Here is a 16,415-nt window from a genome sequence, read left to right as displayed (position 1 = left end):
AAAAGTTGAAAACTTAGACAAAGATGAAAAATGTACAAGATTTTTTTTCAAAAAAATATGTGGTAAAAAGGATGATATGGATGAATTATTGAATGATAGGGGTGAGTGTGTTTCTGGAAAGGATGTGATGAGTGAAGTTGAAGGTTTTTATACCCAGTTGTATGGAGAGAAGTGGTATGATAAGGATTTGATGAATGAGGTTTTGAATGGGTTGGAAAATAAACTTGGAGAGGAAGATTGTGAGTCTCTGTGTGGTGATATTACCATGGATGAAGTGAGAAATGTGGTGATGAGTGCAAGTAAAAATAAAACACCTGGGAAGGATGGGATCCCAATTGAATTATATGTGAGGATGTGGGATATAATTGGTGGGGATTTGCTTGAGGTATGTCAGTATATGTGGAAGCATGGTGTGTTGAGCAAATCTATGAAAGAAGGTGTGGTTGTGCTGATATATAAAAAAGGTGAGAAGAAAAATTTGGCAAATTGGAGGCCAATTACTTTGTTGGATTCTGACTATAAGTGTTTTAGTAAAGTATTGGCCAATAGGATGCGTGAGGTTGTTGCTGAAGTGGTGAATGAAGATCAAGTGTGTGCAGTGCCTGGTAGAAGTATGACTGATAATTTGTTGTTACTAAGGGATATGATTGGGGACTGTATGGATAGAAAGCAGAAATGTATGGTCCTATCTGTGGATTTTGAAAAGGCATTTGATAGGGTGTCGCATGAGTTTATGTTTAGTGTGCTGTGTAAAATGGGTTTTCCGAGAAAGTTTGTGTATGCAGTGAAAGGTTTGTATGGGAACGTAACAAGTGAGTTTCTCGTAAATGGGTTTCTGAGTGGAAAAGTGGGGATAAGGTCAGGTGTCAGGCAGGGTTGTCCTATGTCCCCTGTCCTGTTCATTAGTGTGATTGAAGTGTTGTTGTGTATGGTTAGAAGGGAAAAATTTATGAGGGGGTTATTAATTCCTGGGAGTAATGGTAAGTTTCTGAAAGTATTGGGTTATATGGACGATGTGGTGATTGTTAGTGAAAGAGAGGCGGAGATAAATAGAGCGAGATTGTTGTTGAGGTTGTTTTGTAGTGCGTCTGCGTTTAAAGTGAATTGGGGTAAATGTAGCTTTAAGTGTTTTGGTGATAGGAGTGTGAGAATGGATGGGGTTAATTGTGAGATGGGTGCTATTAAAATATTGGGTGTGCAATTTAATGAGGATTTGAGAGGGAATGAAAGTTGGGATGAATGTGGTATGAGAATAGAACGAAAACTGAACTTTTGGAGACTGAGAAGTTTGACACTGACGGGAAAAATTTTGATAGTTAAATCTGTTGTGTTACCAATTTTACTTTTTTGTGCAGTTGTTTTCCCTTTTGCTACTCACAAAATTAAGAAGACGGAAAAGATGATTTTTACATTTTTTTGGGGGAGTAGAATGGAAAAATTGAAGAGAGAGTATGTGTATAAGATGTGTGTGAATGGTGGTTTGGATTTTCCAAATGTTGAGGTATTTTTGGCTTTGAATTATATCAAAGTGGTGTCTGTGTTAGTGCAGAGGAATAATAAGACTGGTTTCATGATTAGATACTTGGCTGGTTGGATGTTGTATGGTCTGAATTGGGTAAAGAGAGATGCAAGTGTGCCTGTGGCTTTCAAGTGTCCAGTGTGGTATATGAGGATTGAGGTTTTTGTGAGGAAAAATGACTTGCTTGCTGTGCCAATGAGTGAGTTTAAAAATAAGAATGCGGTGATGAAGAGAATACGTGCGAATGAAATTCCATGTGAAATTGCAGGTTTGAGGTCTAATGAAGTGCAGAGTGTATGGAGTAAATTGAAGGTGAGTGGTATGTCAAACAGACAGCGTGATATTGTATGGATGTCGCTGCATAATATCCTACCTGTTAGGCAAGTGCAGAAAAGAAGGGATCTTATTAGGTCTGAGGTTTGCCCGAGGAATGGATGTGGAGCAAGTGAGAGTGTGAGACATATGTTGTGGGATTGTGACTATTCGTATGAAGTATGGAAAGGGGTGGGTGGTTTGTGTAAAGAACTAGCGGGGGTAAAATTTGTTAATTGGAAAGTAGCAATGTTTGGAATGGGTGCAAGTAGTCGTATGAAAGATAGAATTATGTGGTTAATTATGGCATGTGTGATGGAAAGTTTGTGGGATGTGAGAAACTTGTTAGTGTTTAAAAGGAAATTAGTGCCTGTAAATGAGTGTATTAGGATGATTTTGTCTAGACTTTACGTCATGTATTTGTGGGATAGACAGCGTGGTGGTGGCCTAGATTCAGAGGGGATATGGAAGTTCAAAAAATGGAAATTCCTGATACGATGTAGGTAATATTGTTCTGTTTTTTTTTGTGATTGTTTATGTAAATTGAAGAAAAAATAAAGAACAAACCAGAATGATGATAAGTTTGAAGCAACGTGGATTTGATTTTCAAGTTTTGAGAAACATTATAAGTTGCTTATAACTAACTGAAATGGTTTTAAAAAAAAAAAAAAAAAAAAAAAAAAAAAAAAAAAAAAAAAAAAAATCTGTTCTTATCAGTTTAATATCTGATACGTCCCCTATCTGGGGACCATATATTAAATGGATTTTTAGAACAGGGAGATGGAAATAGAGCTTGCTCTGTCCACTCCACGCATTGACCTGGTATTGCAGTATTTCCAGGACCGGTGCACCCTTCCCTTATGTGTTGACTAAAATCAGATTCCAAAAGTGCTATTTGTGTTTGCTATTGTTTTTGTCTTTCTGATGGGATCTCCCCTTTTAATCCCATTATTTCAACACCTGTTGGACAATGCATTTGTACAGTCATGTGTGATAATGAGCTCATTTATTAAATGCAATTAATTAATACATTGCCACCTCTTGTTGTGTGTGTGTGTGTGTGTGTGTGTGTGTGTGTGTGTGTGTGTGTGTGTGTGTGTGTGTGTGTGTGTGTGTGTGTGTGTGTGTGTGTGTGTGTGTGTGTGTGTGTGTGTGTGTGTGTGTGTGTGTGTGTGTGTGTGTGTGTGTGTGTGTGTGTGTGTGTGTGTCTTCTGTGTTTCTGGCATTTCACATTGGAACAGCTCATTCACCTTCCTTGTCTTCTCTCCGCCCTCCCTCCTAGGTAAGTTAAAGAGCTGCACCTGAGCCAGCCACTGATTGATGCAGCAACACAGTCAACTAGTGGAGTGGAGTGGAGTAGGGGAACAGCAAACAGCCATTAAAGCAGCCAGCCGCCTACCCGCCACAATGGACCTACCTGTGTACACTAGATGGATGTGATGGAATGTACTGCCGTCCCAACATTTCCAAGAAGAAGTAAGAATTGCAGTTGCAACAAACCCTTGCTTGCCTACAAAGAGAGCAGCAATTTGGATTTGTTACTATGTTACCTAGAAGAATAAAATAACAAACTGTGCAAGGATGGAGGTTGTAGGAGCAAGGAGAACAAGTTGTCTGTAAAGTTGGTGGATGCCTATTTTCCATTTTGCAGTCCCTTGTCTCCCTCTTGTGGCCTCCTGGAGGCAACTAGCTGTGCAAAAAAAAGACAGCCTGGCGGCCGGCTGTTGCAGTGTTGCCCTCTCAGGCAACACTGAGTGACTGACTGAGCCGCACCGTCTTATATAAAGTTCAGACGGAACTTTGCACGTGTCATAGTGGAGCCCTCAGGATTCCAGAGCCAGCTTTCTGACATCATAATGGGGCCTGCCTCAGAGATAGATAAAAGCCTGGGCCCAGGCAGTGTTGGTCAGTGCTGCTCAGCAGGCAGCACCGGACTGGACTGGATTAAAGCTGATACAAGGTGTGAAGGAACAAGGGGTGGCTGTGGGCATGCACTTGCTGCCGCTGCCAGTGTTTATCTGCATGGCAGCAGGGCATTTGGGCGTTGCCAGGAAGGCGTTTTTATGTAGATTCCTCCTCTTTCAGCACTGCATTGTGGTGCAAGCAAAAGAAGCAAATCCTGTCTGGCTTCCTCTCCGGCCTTTATTCACCTCCCTCCCGCTTAGTAGCTGTAAATGTGTGTGAGCCTGCAGGGCCCCATGGAATTGCCTAGGAGTAGGCTGAATCAATCGCTGCAAGGGGTGAACAGCAGTATGGGACAGGCTCGGTCAACGGCCGGCCCATTCGGGTTATCGCTTCTCGGCCTTTTGGCTAAGACCAAGTGTATTTATACAGGAGGTTTTGTCAGAAGGTGCCTGGGGTACCCGGCTACTTGGCCTGGGGGGATCGTCACAGGTTTATCGCCTTGACTTCACCCCCCTGCAGCTATTGGGTAGTCGGACTAGTCCTCAGGCAACGAGAAGGGATCACTAGGCGGACGGCTTGCGCCGGACGGCCTAGAAGGGCGAATCCTTGTCGGGACAAGCTGAAAATGCCGTTTGCGTACGGATTCGTGACTGGGGAAACCCAGTTGCGACAATCTATCCGGATTGAGGTCGAGGAGAAACATCGCCAGCGGAAGAACCTGAAGTTCATAGTAGGGGAAATCCTGCTTGGCTTCTTCGGCCTCAGACGGGAGAACATCCTGTGTCTTAATGACCAGGAAGGCCGCGGACGATATACCATCTCCTTTTGTACCGCGGCCTGCTGCGACACCATCTGTGCAGCCCTGTCTGGTGCGGACCAGACAGAAGAGCGCCTGGACGGGCTCTACTTCGCATTCCTCTACGGGGAGGAATCTATTCCACTTGTCGTGGTGATGCACAGCCCGTTTGTCCCTGCCAGGGACATTGAGATCTTTCTTGGGCGATACTGTCGAGAAATCCACTTCAGCCATGAAGTTAAAAATGCGGAAGGCTTCTGGAATGGAAAGCGGAAGTATTTTGTGAAATTCTTCCAAGACCCAAATGGCATACGAGGCTTTATACATCCGCCAGCCAACTTTGCCATTGGGAGGAACCGGGGATATCTCTTTTACCCCCAGATGCCTCGGTTCTGCTGGAACTGCCAGTCGTATGGACATACGAAAGACGCATGCAGTGAGGGTCATGTCATACGCTGTAATAAATGTGGAGGCCTTGGGCACGTGGCCTCCAAATGCAGTTCCAGCACCATGTGTAACCTGTGCGGGGAGACAGGACACATGTACAAAGAATGTCCAAAGAGAACGCAGTCATTGAGGGGTGAACCCAAACCTGGGCCACCCCGACCGGGGCCAGGGCAGCAGCCTGCAACAGGTGCGGGCACTGCTGGTAATGCCCCGGGACCCACCGAAGGGTCAGGGCCAATACCCTCCGGGCCACGTGTGGAGGGTGGTCCTAGGGATTCCAAGGGTGCCGAGCAGGGCTGTTCTAGCTCTGTAATGAAGGCCCCAAGCTCCAACCCGGAGCCGGTCGGCAAAAAGTCTCGCCGGTCCTCGATACCCACAAAAGGGGACTGGGCAGAGATGGCGGCTGGTGAAGAGCCAAATAAGGAGTCCAGACGTAGGGGCTCCTTGCGGGATACCCCAAGCACCAGCCGCCGCCGATCGGCCGGGCAGCTAGAGTCGGTCCCTCTTGTCACGCCAATAGAGGGTCGGATGCTGACGGCTTTAGATGCAGTAGGCGGAATGATAAGGAAGAAGGAAGGGACCTCACAGGCTCCTGAGCAACCCAAGACGACCAGCGATCCGGAGGAACCTGTAGCCGCACCTGAGGTAGCAGTGGCCGGAGATCGTGACGGAGATGACATCAGCCAGGAGACCGAGGTGACGTCGAGTGAGGAGGACGAGGACGATACGACGATGGATTTATCCAGTACGGGGAAGAGGTCAAGAGAGGAGGAGGTGTCTACAATAAAGAGGAAAACGTTATGCCGCAGTTCGGACGAAAGCGAATTCAGGGGAAGGGTCGGGTCGAAACATCTGTCCGGCTCTGACCCTGTGAACATCGTGGAGTTCGCGTCCCCGGATGCGGGGCAGCCTGACTCCCAGAGTATATCGGAGTCGGGCTCCTCAGAAGTGGACACTGACTCTCCATAAATTATGCCTTGTAGTACCCTAAAATTCTCCTCACTGAATGTGAGGTCCCTAAAGAGCCCTGTTCGCAGGGCTGCTTTGTTTTCTTACCTTGAGACTATGGACTTTGATTTTTGCCTACTGCAGGAGTGTGGAATCCCTAACAGCATGGACTATATGGATCTAAAACAAGATTGGAAGCTGGGCCCTTCGGTGTGGTCTGGAGCCAATGACTGTCGTTCTACAGGTGTGGGATTACTCTGCCGTGGCCATTTTATTTCTATACAAAATGTGATTGAGATTATGCCCGGCAGAGCTGTTTTAACCCACCTGCACATTAATGGACTTTTAATTCGTATTTTAAATGTGTATGCCCCTCCTGACAAACAGGAGCGGGCAGAACTTTTTAATATTTTACCACTGTTTTGTGTTGGGTCTGCCCCCCTGCTGGTAGGGGGTGATTTTAACTGCATAAGAGAAGGAGAGTGCCGGCAGGGGGGTGATGCAAATAGGAAAGACCACACTACCTACCTGCTCAAAAATTTTATTGATGATTTTAAATTACGCGATTGCTGGAAGGATCTCTTGCCAGGAGACGCAGGCGCCACATGGTCTAATGGAAGAGTGAGCTCCAGAATCGATTTTATTTTTGCCTCCCATGATTTTACCCCTCAAAAATGCATGCTTTTAAATAACATCTTTTCAGATCATAAACTCCTAAATGTGTCTCTGGAGCTGGAGGGAGAGCAAAAAGTAAGTAAGGGCCTCTGGAGGTTGAACACCACGCTCCTGGAGGACCCTGAAATTAAAAATGAGTTTGTGCGGACCTACCAGTGCTGGCAATTACAGAGAAAACCCCACGGGACCATGCTGCACTGGTGGGAGGGCATTAAACCAAAAATTAAATTATTTTTTATCCGAGCAGGTAGGAAGAAAGCCAGAGAAAAGAAACAGTGGTTTTATGTTCTTAATAAGCGTCTACATGTGCTTTTTAAATTGAAGGTTGTTGGGTTTGATGTGGATTCTGATATTTTAAACTTAAAAGCTGAAATAAAAAAATGTCTTGATGATAAAGGTAAACAAATAATTTTTAACTCCCACGTGAAGCATCTAGAAGAAGACGAGAAGTGCTCCCGATTCTTTTTTAAAAAGGTAAACGACAAAAGAGACGCTATTTTAAACCTAGAAGGGGAGACTTCCGTGGGAGGAATGTTAAAGGCAGCTTTTAATTTTTACCAACTCCTTTTTAGTAAAAAAGCCATTGATGAATCCTTTTTAAATCATGCTCTTAACTCCCTTGATTTTAAGTTAGATACTTTGGACCAGGAGGTTTTATCCCGGGATCTTAATTTGGAGGAACTTTTATTTGTTTTTAAAAGTTTTTCAGCGGGAAAGGCCCCTGGGGAGGATGGGTTGCCTATTGAATTTTATCTAACTTTTTGGGATGTTTTAAACGAGGATATGATTTTATTATATAAAGAGGCTTTTATTGAAGAAGAGCTGCCCCCTTCTTGGAGAAGGGGGATTGTGTCCCTAATTTTTAAAAATAAGGGTGGAAAGGACCAGCTCAAAAATTGGCGCCCGATTACGCTTTTAAATGTAGATTATAAAATTTTAGCCAAACTGATAGCGGTCCGTTTTAAACCTTTTATCAGTAAATTAATCCACCCAAATCAGGTCTGTGGGGTACCTGGTAGATCTATCACTGAGTCCCTTAATATTTTAAGAGATGTTATTTGGTATTTTAAAGATCGAGGCCAAAACCTTGCTATTTTATCCCTTGATTTTGAAAAGGCCTTTGATAGAGTGTCCCATGAGTTCCTTTTTATGGTGCTTAAAAAAATGGCGGTGCCTGATTTTATTATAAGTCGTGTTATGCTTTTATATCGGTCCTGTTTTAGTGAGATTTCTATAAATGGATTTTTAACTAGTGGTGTTCCTCTTTTATCTGGAGTCAAGCAAGGGTGCCCATTGTCTCCCCTACTATTTATTTGCGCAATGGAGCCCCTTTTAGCCATGCTCAGGAACGATAAAGTTATTAGAGGCGCCCCAATACCTGGTGGGAGGGGCAACCAAGTAAAGGTATTAAGCTACATGGATGATGTGACAATTCTGTGCCCCGATTCATCATCCATGAGGAGGGCGCTGAGGAACACCACCTTTTTCTGCGAGGCTTCTGGTTTTAAACTTAACATTGATAAATGTGAGTGTTTTAACACAGGAGGCTGGGATTCCTCCCTGACCCCAGGAGTCAGAATGCAGAAGGACCAGATTAAAATTTTAGGGATTGTTTTTAATCAGGCGAACAATGGGACCTCTAACTGGGACTCAGTGATAGCAAAAATAGAGAAGAAGGTTTTAATGTGGAATCTTAGGAGCCTCACGATGGAGGGGAAAATTTTAATCATAAAAATGATTTTAATCCCAATAATGCTCTATGTGGCCATGGTTTTCCCTCCATCCATTTTATATATTAAAAAGCTAACACGCATTTGTTTTATGTTTCTGTGGGGCTCCAAGATGGAAAAATTAAAACGTGATTTTATGTATAAAGGTAAAGACAATGGTGGGAGAGATGTTCCTAACCTTTTTACATTTTTTTATATCAAATATTTCTGCTTCTGTTTTAAAATGTTTAAATCCGATGGCATTTTTAGCTGCTTTTTAAAATACGCAGCGGGCATGGTTTTTAAACGTTGGGCTCGTATCTCCCTAAATTCTCCTGTGCTTCTGTGTCCCCCAAAACACTATGTGGTGCTAGAGAAGACTGTTAGGCTCCTGAGCCTCCAAGAATTGGAGCCTGACATATTGGGGGACCAGAGAAAGGTGTCGATGGCGTGCAGACACGGAGAAGAGACAGTGGCAGTGTCCAATTTCTCGCAGGCAAGGTCCAAGCAAGTGTGGCGAAATGTCTTTGGAAAATATCTTGCAAATGTGCATAAGGACCTTGCCTGGGCAATCGTCCACCAGTGCCTCCCTACACGTGCATTCCAACATAGGCGAGGACTGGTGGCGAGAGCCAAGTGCCCACGAGATAGGTGCGGGAATGATGAAACAATAATGCACTTGTTCTGGAACTGCCACTATGCACAGGAGGTATGGAGGAAAGCAGGCCTTTTACTAAAATGGATCTGTGGTCTTAAAGATTTTAAGTACGAATACGTTTTTTATGGCCTTTTTACCTGCCCATCATTCAGACAGCAGATGATCTGCTGGATGATTATTAATTGTTTTAAAAATGCCATCTGGAAGGTTAGGAACATTCTTCTTTTTAAACGTGATTTTATTGACATTACAGACTGTGTCAAGATTGCGCTAAGTGAGCTGTATGTATACTACCTCAGAGACAAAAAAAATCTAGGAGCAAAAGAGGCGGCATCCATGTGGTGTCTGTCTCTGTGGAACACGATTACCATGTAAATAATTTATGTATTTGTAATTGTGATTTTACTGCTTGTTTTATCCTGCCATTGTCATATTTTTAAAGAACCTTCTTCTCGTTAAAAATTTATTGCTTTTATCATTTTAATGAAATGTATTAAAAATAAACATTTTATTACTGAATTTAATTTTACAAAAAGGTTTTAATGAAATGAATTATAAAAACCTTTTGTTACTGAATTTTATTAAAGAAAAATGTACAAACAAATAATTTATTACAGAATTGTATTACACCAAAAATATTTTATGAAATGTACAACAAGCATTTTATTACTGAATTTTATTCTATGAAATGTATTCTCTGTATATATATATATGTGTCAATAAAATTTTGTTGAAACCTTATCTGTTCTTATCAGTTTAATATCTGATACGTCCCCTATCTGGGGACCATATATTAAATGGATTTTTAGAACAGGGAGATGGAAATAGAGCTTGCTCTGTCCACTCCACGCATTGACCTGGTATTGCAGTATTTCCAGGACCGGTGCACCCTTCCCTTATGTGTTGACTAAAATCAGATTCCAAAAGTGCTATTTGTGTTTGCTATTGTTTTTGTCTTTCTGATGGGATCTCCCCTTTTAATCCCATTATTTCAACACCTGTTGGACAATGCATTTGTACAGTCATGTGTGATAATGAGCTCATTTATTAAATGCAATTAATTAATACATTGCCACCTCTTGTGTGTGTGTGTGTGTGTGTGTGTGTGTGTGTGTGTGTGTGTGTGTGTGTGTGTGTGTGTGTGTGTGTGTGTGTGTGTGTGTGTGTGTGTGTGTGTGTGTGTGTGTGTGTGTGTGTGTGTGTGTGTGTGTGTGTGTGTGTGTGTGTGTGTGTGTGTGTGTGTGTGTGTGTGTGTGTGTGTGTGTGTGTGTGTGTGTGTGTGTGTGTGTGTGTGTGTGTGTGTGTGTGTGTGTGTGTGTGTGTGTGTGTGTGTGTGTGTGTGTGTGTGTGTGTGTGTGTGTGTGTGTGTGTGTGTGTGTGTGTGTGTGTGTGTGTGTGTGTGTGTGTGTGTGTGTGTGTGTGTGTGTGTGTGTGTGTGTGTGTGTGTGTGTGTGTGTGTGTGTGTGTGTGTGTGTGTGTGTCTTCTGTGTTTCCGGCATTTCACATTGGAACAGCTCATTCACCTTCCTTGTCTTCTCTCCGCCCTCCCTCCTAGGTAAGTTAAAGAGCTGCACCTGAGCCAGCCACTGATTGATGCAGCAACACAGTCAACTAGTGGAGTGGAGTGGAGTAGGGGAACAGCAAACAGCCATTAAAGCAGCCAGCCGCCTACCCGCCACAATGGACCTACCTGTGTACACTAGATGGATGTGATGGAATGTACTGCCGTCCCAACATTTCCAAGAAGAAGTAAGAATTGCAGTTGCAACAAACCCTTGCTTGCCTACAAAGAGAGCAGCAATTTGGATTTGTTACTATGTTACCTAGAAGAATAAAATAACAAACTGTGCAAGGATGGAGGTTGTAGGAGCAAGGAGAACAAGTTGTCTGTAAAGTTGGTGGATGCCTATTTTCCATTTTGCAGTCCCTTGTCTCCCTCTTGTGGCCTCCTGGAGGCAACTAGCTGTGCAAAAAAAAGACAGCCTGGCGGCCGGCTGTTGCAGTGTTGCCCTCTCAGGCAACACTGAGTGACTGACTGAGCCGCACCGTCTTATATAAAGTTCAGACGGAACTTTGCACGTGTCATAGTGGAGCCCTCAGGATTCCAGAGCCAGCTTTCTGACATCATAATGGGGCCTGCCTCAGAGATAGATAAAAGCCTGGGCCCAGGCAGTGTTGGTCAGTGCTGCTCAGCAGGCAGCACCGGACTGGACTGGATTAAAGCTGATACAAGGTGTGAAGGAACAAGGGGTGGCTGTGGGCATGCACTTGCTGCCGCTGCCAGTGTTTATCTGCATGGCAGCAGGGCATTTGGGCGTTGCCAGGAAGGCGTTTTTATGTAGATTCCTCCTCTTTCAGCACTGCATTGTGGTGCAAGCAAAAGAAGCAAATCCTGTCTGGCTTCCTCTCCGGCCTTTATTCACCTCCCTCCCGCTTAGTAGCTGTAAATGTGTGTGAGCCTGCAGGGCCCCATGGAATTGCCTAGGAGTAGGCTGAATCAATCGCTGCAAGGGGTGAACAGCAGTATGGGACAGGCTCGGTCAACGGCCGGCCCATTCGGGTTATCGCTTCTCGGCCTTTTGGCTAAGATCAAGTGTAGTATCTGTTCTTATCAGTCCTTGTAAGGATAGATAGCTCGGAGAACCACTGGGGGCTATAAACACTAGCTTAGCGATCCAAGAGCGTTCCAGACGAAGCCGGCGACGAACTGCGGAGAAGAACCAGCGAAGACGACGATCCAGAAGGGAGAAGCCGCCATCGAGGAAGAAGCTCCGGGAGATCGCTGCCGGGAAGAAGAAGGAGAACTTCGGAGAAGAGCCGCTGCTGAAGGGGATCTTCGAAGAAGCTCGGCCGCAGAAGAAGAAGCTCGACGAGGAACCGCTGCGGAAGAAATTTCGTGGAAGAACCTCGGCCAGCAAGGAGAAGATTTGCATAGCTCCGCCCCCTTCGGGAAAGAGCTATCGAAGATCCTCCCCAAGCGACAGGAACAGCTGGAAGAAGCCATGGCCTCAACCAGCAACCCTGCCACCCAGAAGGAGAAGGCAGATGGACCAGGTGAGCAGGCCCAGGCCAGGACATCTCCTCCTGAAGCCTCCTCAAGCCAACAGGCCACCAGGAAGCCGAACCAGGCTGCTCCAACCCTGGAGCCCTGGATGAAGCAGACGGTGGCCCTGAAGCTCAAGGAGGTGGACGGGAGAGTGCCGGACATGACGGAAGAAGTGTTCTGCCAGAAGATGCTCCTGGATCAGGGCTTCGCTAAGCCGGAGACCATCAGTATCCAGGCCTTCATGACCGGGATGTTCTTCGTGACCTTCGCTTCGATCAACATCTGCAGAAGGTACTGGGAGATGGTGAAAGCGGCGAGGCCTGAATCCCCTTTCTCTCGCTTTGTGGGCAACTGCCCTGTCCAAAGAGAGGAAAGGCGGGTGACGGTCTCAATGCGGAACCCACACACCCCCGGCAAAGACATCACCACGCTCCTGAAGCGGTTCTGCACAGTGGTGAGGGAACCCACCCACATCCTGAACGGACTCGGCTTCTGGACTGGCAAGTGGTCGGTAATCGTCCGACTGAACAAGGATTCGAGCGCGGAAGACGGCCTCCAGCACCTGCCCCAGTCATTCTCGCTGGGCAACTCCTACGGCCTCATCTACTACCCGGACATGCCGCAGATCTGCAGGAGATGCAGCAAGAAGGGTCATTCGGTGAAGGACTGCAAGGAGGACGCCTGCAAGAACTGCCGGGTAACAGGACACGAGACCAAAGACTGCCCGAAACGGACAATGTGCAACCTCTGCGGACAAGCAGCCCACTCTTACAAGGACTGCCCGAAGAGGGATCGATCCTGGGCAACTGTAGCAGCGAAAGCTCCAGCCAGAGGGAACCCCGCCCTAGCCAGAGCTCCAGCGGCACAGAAGACCGGGAAAAAGAAGGATGGTAAGAAGACGACAGTCCCTCCCCCCCCTCTCCCGGCCCTCCCTCGCCCTACCCTTCCCACCCTCCCTCGCCCGGCCCTCCCCACCCCCCCGTCCCCAACCCCTGTCACCCCCACTGAGGCTCTCACCTTCTCCTACCCACCCATCTCAGTGGTCCTGTCACCTGCACCTCTCCCAACCCAGCCTCCCTTCTCCCCAGCTCCAGCAGCACTAACATCTTCCCCTCCAGCTGCTGGAGTCCTCTCCCTGGAGGATTTTCCCCCTCTTGTCTCCTCAGGTGCCATCCAGAGGAAGAGAAAGGTGAGGGACAGCCCAGCTGCTGAGTCCTCAAAGAGACAAGTCGTGGAAATCTGCGAAGATTCCCTTGCGCAGCAGGAGGAAATGGAGCAGATGGTGGAGGAACTCGTGTCTGAACCTGAGGTCATCGACTTCACAACAGACATCCAGGTGGCTACAATCCTGGAACAATTTTTGTCAGAGGGCCTGCTGGATCTTCCGGACCCGCCAGGCTCCAGAGAGGAGGATCCGCCCGACCGGACTGGTAACTAAGGTGTATCGTTTGCACTAACCTTCTTTATTCTCCCCCATGGCTGCTAAACTTAACATCTTTAGCCTCAATGTGAGGAGTGTTAGAGATAGGACTAGATGTCAGATGGTGCTAACTTTTCTTTCCAAGCAGTCGAGTGATGTATTTATGCTCCAGGAATGTACTCTCCCCTCTTCCAGGTCATACCATCATCTGGCCAGGCAGTGGACCCATGGCCCGTCCTACTGGTCTGGTGGGGGCGACTGTAAGTCTGCAGGGGTTGCCATCCTGATTAGGGGAAGCGTATTTACTGTTGACTCTGTCCAGGAGCTCGTCTGCGGCCGCTTGTTGGTCGTAGACGGTTCCTGGGCGGGAGAGCCGATTAGGCTCATCAACGTGTACGCTCCCCCTATGAAGGCTGAGCGCCTGGAACTATTCCAGACCCTGCGGACCCAGCTCGCCACCACTAGGGCAGTGGTGATGGCCGGGGACTTCAACTGCCCCATCGAAGAGGATGGACGAAGTTCCGGCACTTCAATCAAGCTGGATGTCAGTTCCAAACTGCTTATCGAGATGGTAACCGAAGCATCCTTGCAGGACGTTGTGGGCTCCATGGGGATCGGCTCTGTGAACTATTCATGGAGCCGACCCGATGGCTCACTTCGTTCTCGGATTGACTTTGTGTTCACCTCCCGGGCAGTCAAGCAGCATGGGCACTCCATGGTCCCCTGCTTCTTCTCTGACCACAGGGCCATTCTCTTCCAGGGTGCCATCGGCCACGGTTTTCCTCCCGGCCCTGGCTCCTGGAAGCTGAATTGTGCCCTGCTGGAAAGAGAAGAGGTACTGGCGGAACTTAGAGACGCCTATATTGTTTGGAGGAATGATAAAGTTTTCTTTGACAAAACCTGTGACTGGTGGGAATATGTTAAAGTTGAATTTCGTTGTTTCTTTCAGGCAAAAAGTCGTCAACAGGCGTGTGAGAGGAAGAGAGACTTCAGAGAGATGCAGCGTCAGCTGCGATCCCTGCAAGACCTCCTTCAATGCGGCTGGGACGTCAGGAAGGAGCTGGAGGAAGCCAAAAAGGGCCTGAAAAGGCACTTTGAGGAGGAATCCAAGCGAATTGTCTTTCGTTCCAAGGTGGAGAACCTGGAGAAGGGTGAGAAATGTAACTCGTTCTTTTTCAGGAAACTCCATGCCGGCCACACGCCCCTGAAGGAACTCCGAGATGAGACCGGAAACATGCATTCTGGGAAGAAGGAGGTGATGGGAGTCGTCACAGACTACTACCGAAGCCTCTACTCCCGGAAAACCACTGACCCCGAAGCCGCCGATAAATTCCTGTCAGGTATCACTAATCATCTTGATCCTGCAGGTACGGAGGCTATGGACGTACCCCTGACGGTGGAGGAACTGCTCTCTGCCGCTAAATCCTTCAGACCCGGCAGGACCCCGGGCAGTGATGGTCTCCCAGCAGAGCTCTATGTAGCGCTGGGGGACTTGATCTGTCCGGACCTGCTGGAGCTCTATGAGGAGATGGTGGTGGAGGGTAGAATGCCACCGTCCTTGAGAGAAGGCATGATCACGATCTTGTATAAGCGGAAGGGGGAGAGATGTGACCTGAAAAACTGGCGTCCCATCTCTCTCCTGAACGTGGACTACAAGATCCTCGCCAAAGTATTGACCAACAGACTGAAGGTTGTCATCGGACAGATCATCGGATCGGACCAAACCTGCGGCATTCCTGGCCGTAGGGTGGCCGACAGTCTTGCCCTGGTGAGGGACACGGTGCATTACATGCAAAGCCGCCGTACACACGCGGCCCTGGTCAGTCTGGATCAGGAGAAGGCTTTTGACCGGGTCTCTCACGAATTCATGGGTAAGGCTCTGCGTAGGCTGCGGCTTGGCAGGTTGTTCTGTTTGTATGTTAACCTGATGTATTGCGACATTTACAGCTCGGTGCTGGTGAACGGCTGGAAGACTGACCCCTTTCCTGTATCGTCGGGGGTTAGACAAGGCTGTCCTCTTTCACCTCTCCTTTTTGTTTGTGTTATAGAGCTCTTCGCAGAGGCTATCCGGCAGAATGGAGAGATCAGAGGGATCACCGCACCAGGTCCAGGACACTTCGAGGTCAAATGCTCGCTGTACATGGACGACGTGACCGTCTTCTGCGCTGACCAGAGTTCGGTGACTGCACTCGTCCAGACCTGTGAGGAGTTCGGACGCGCTTCAGGGGCAAAAGTCAACTGCGGGAAGTCGGAAGCCATGCTCTTCGGAAAGTGGTACCTGCCTTCTCCTGCCTCCTTCCCGTTTACTATCAAGCCGGACTTCATCAAAATTCTGGGAGTCTGGTTCGGTAAGGAAGGTGCAGCCCTAAAGTCGTGGGAAGAACGCTTGGCCAAAGTCAACCAAAGGATCGGACTGTGGAGCCTCAGACAACTCACTATTGAGGGCAAAGCAATGGTCCTGCGTAACGAAGTCTTGCCTGTGCTACAATACACTGCACAGGCATGGCCCCCTCTTGCAACGGTCTCGAGGGCCATTACCAGGACTGTGTTTCGCTTCATCTGGGGCTCGAAAATGGACAGAGTAAAGCGGACTGTTATGTACAAGGAGCCCCGCAAAGGTGGGAAGGGTATACCCGACATTCCCACTCTGCTGCGGATCGCTTTTGTATGTGACTGTGTTCGTAGGACTCTGAGGACAGCAAACGGCTCTGCGGGCAAGGCCATGTCCCGCTACTTCCTCCTTCCCCTCTGGCGAGGTTTTGGCTGGGATAAGTGGGACAGCTCCTTCCCTTACAACTGGCACGCTCCCTGGTTCTACGGAGATGTCGTCCGGTTTGTGAGGGAGCATCAACTGGAGGGTCTTAAGCCCGACTTGTGGAAACCTAAGACGATCCACAAGCACATCAGAGCAAAGGACTCACTGGAGTTTGTTCCAGGGCTTCATGCCGACACGTTGGAGACTGTTTGGACTAACGTGTCA

At 47.4% G+C, this 16,415-nt stretch overlaps 3 pseudogenes; all 3 read left to right on the top strand.

Moving 5' to 3' along the window:
• The first annotated feature begins 2,516 nt into the window (after positions 1-2,516).
• Positions 2,517-2,687, top strand: LOC142654366 (U2 spliceosomal RNA; annotated as a pseudogene).
• A 7,001-nt stretch (positions 2,688-9,688) lies between these two features.
• Positions 9,689-9,863, top strand: LOC142653970 (U2 spliceosomal RNA; annotated as a pseudogene).
• A 1,669-nt stretch (positions 9,864-11,532) lies between these two features.
• Positions 11,533-11,634, top strand: LOC142654518 (U2 spliceosomal RNA; annotated as a pseudogene).
• The last annotated feature ends 4,781 nt before the right edge of the window (positions 11,635-16,415 follow it).

The sequence above is a fragment of the Rhinoderma darwinii genome, chromosome 5 (genome assembly GCF_050947455.1).
Source record: "Rhinoderma darwinii isolate aRhiDar2 chromosome 5, aRhiDar2.hap1, whole genome shotgun sequence".
NCBI lineage: Eukaryota > Metazoa > Chordata > Amphibia > Anura > Rhinodermatidae > Rhinoderma > Rhinoderma darwinii.
The sequence above is the reverse complement of the archived record's forward strand: the minus strand, read 5'-3'. Positions and strand labels throughout refer to the sequence as shown.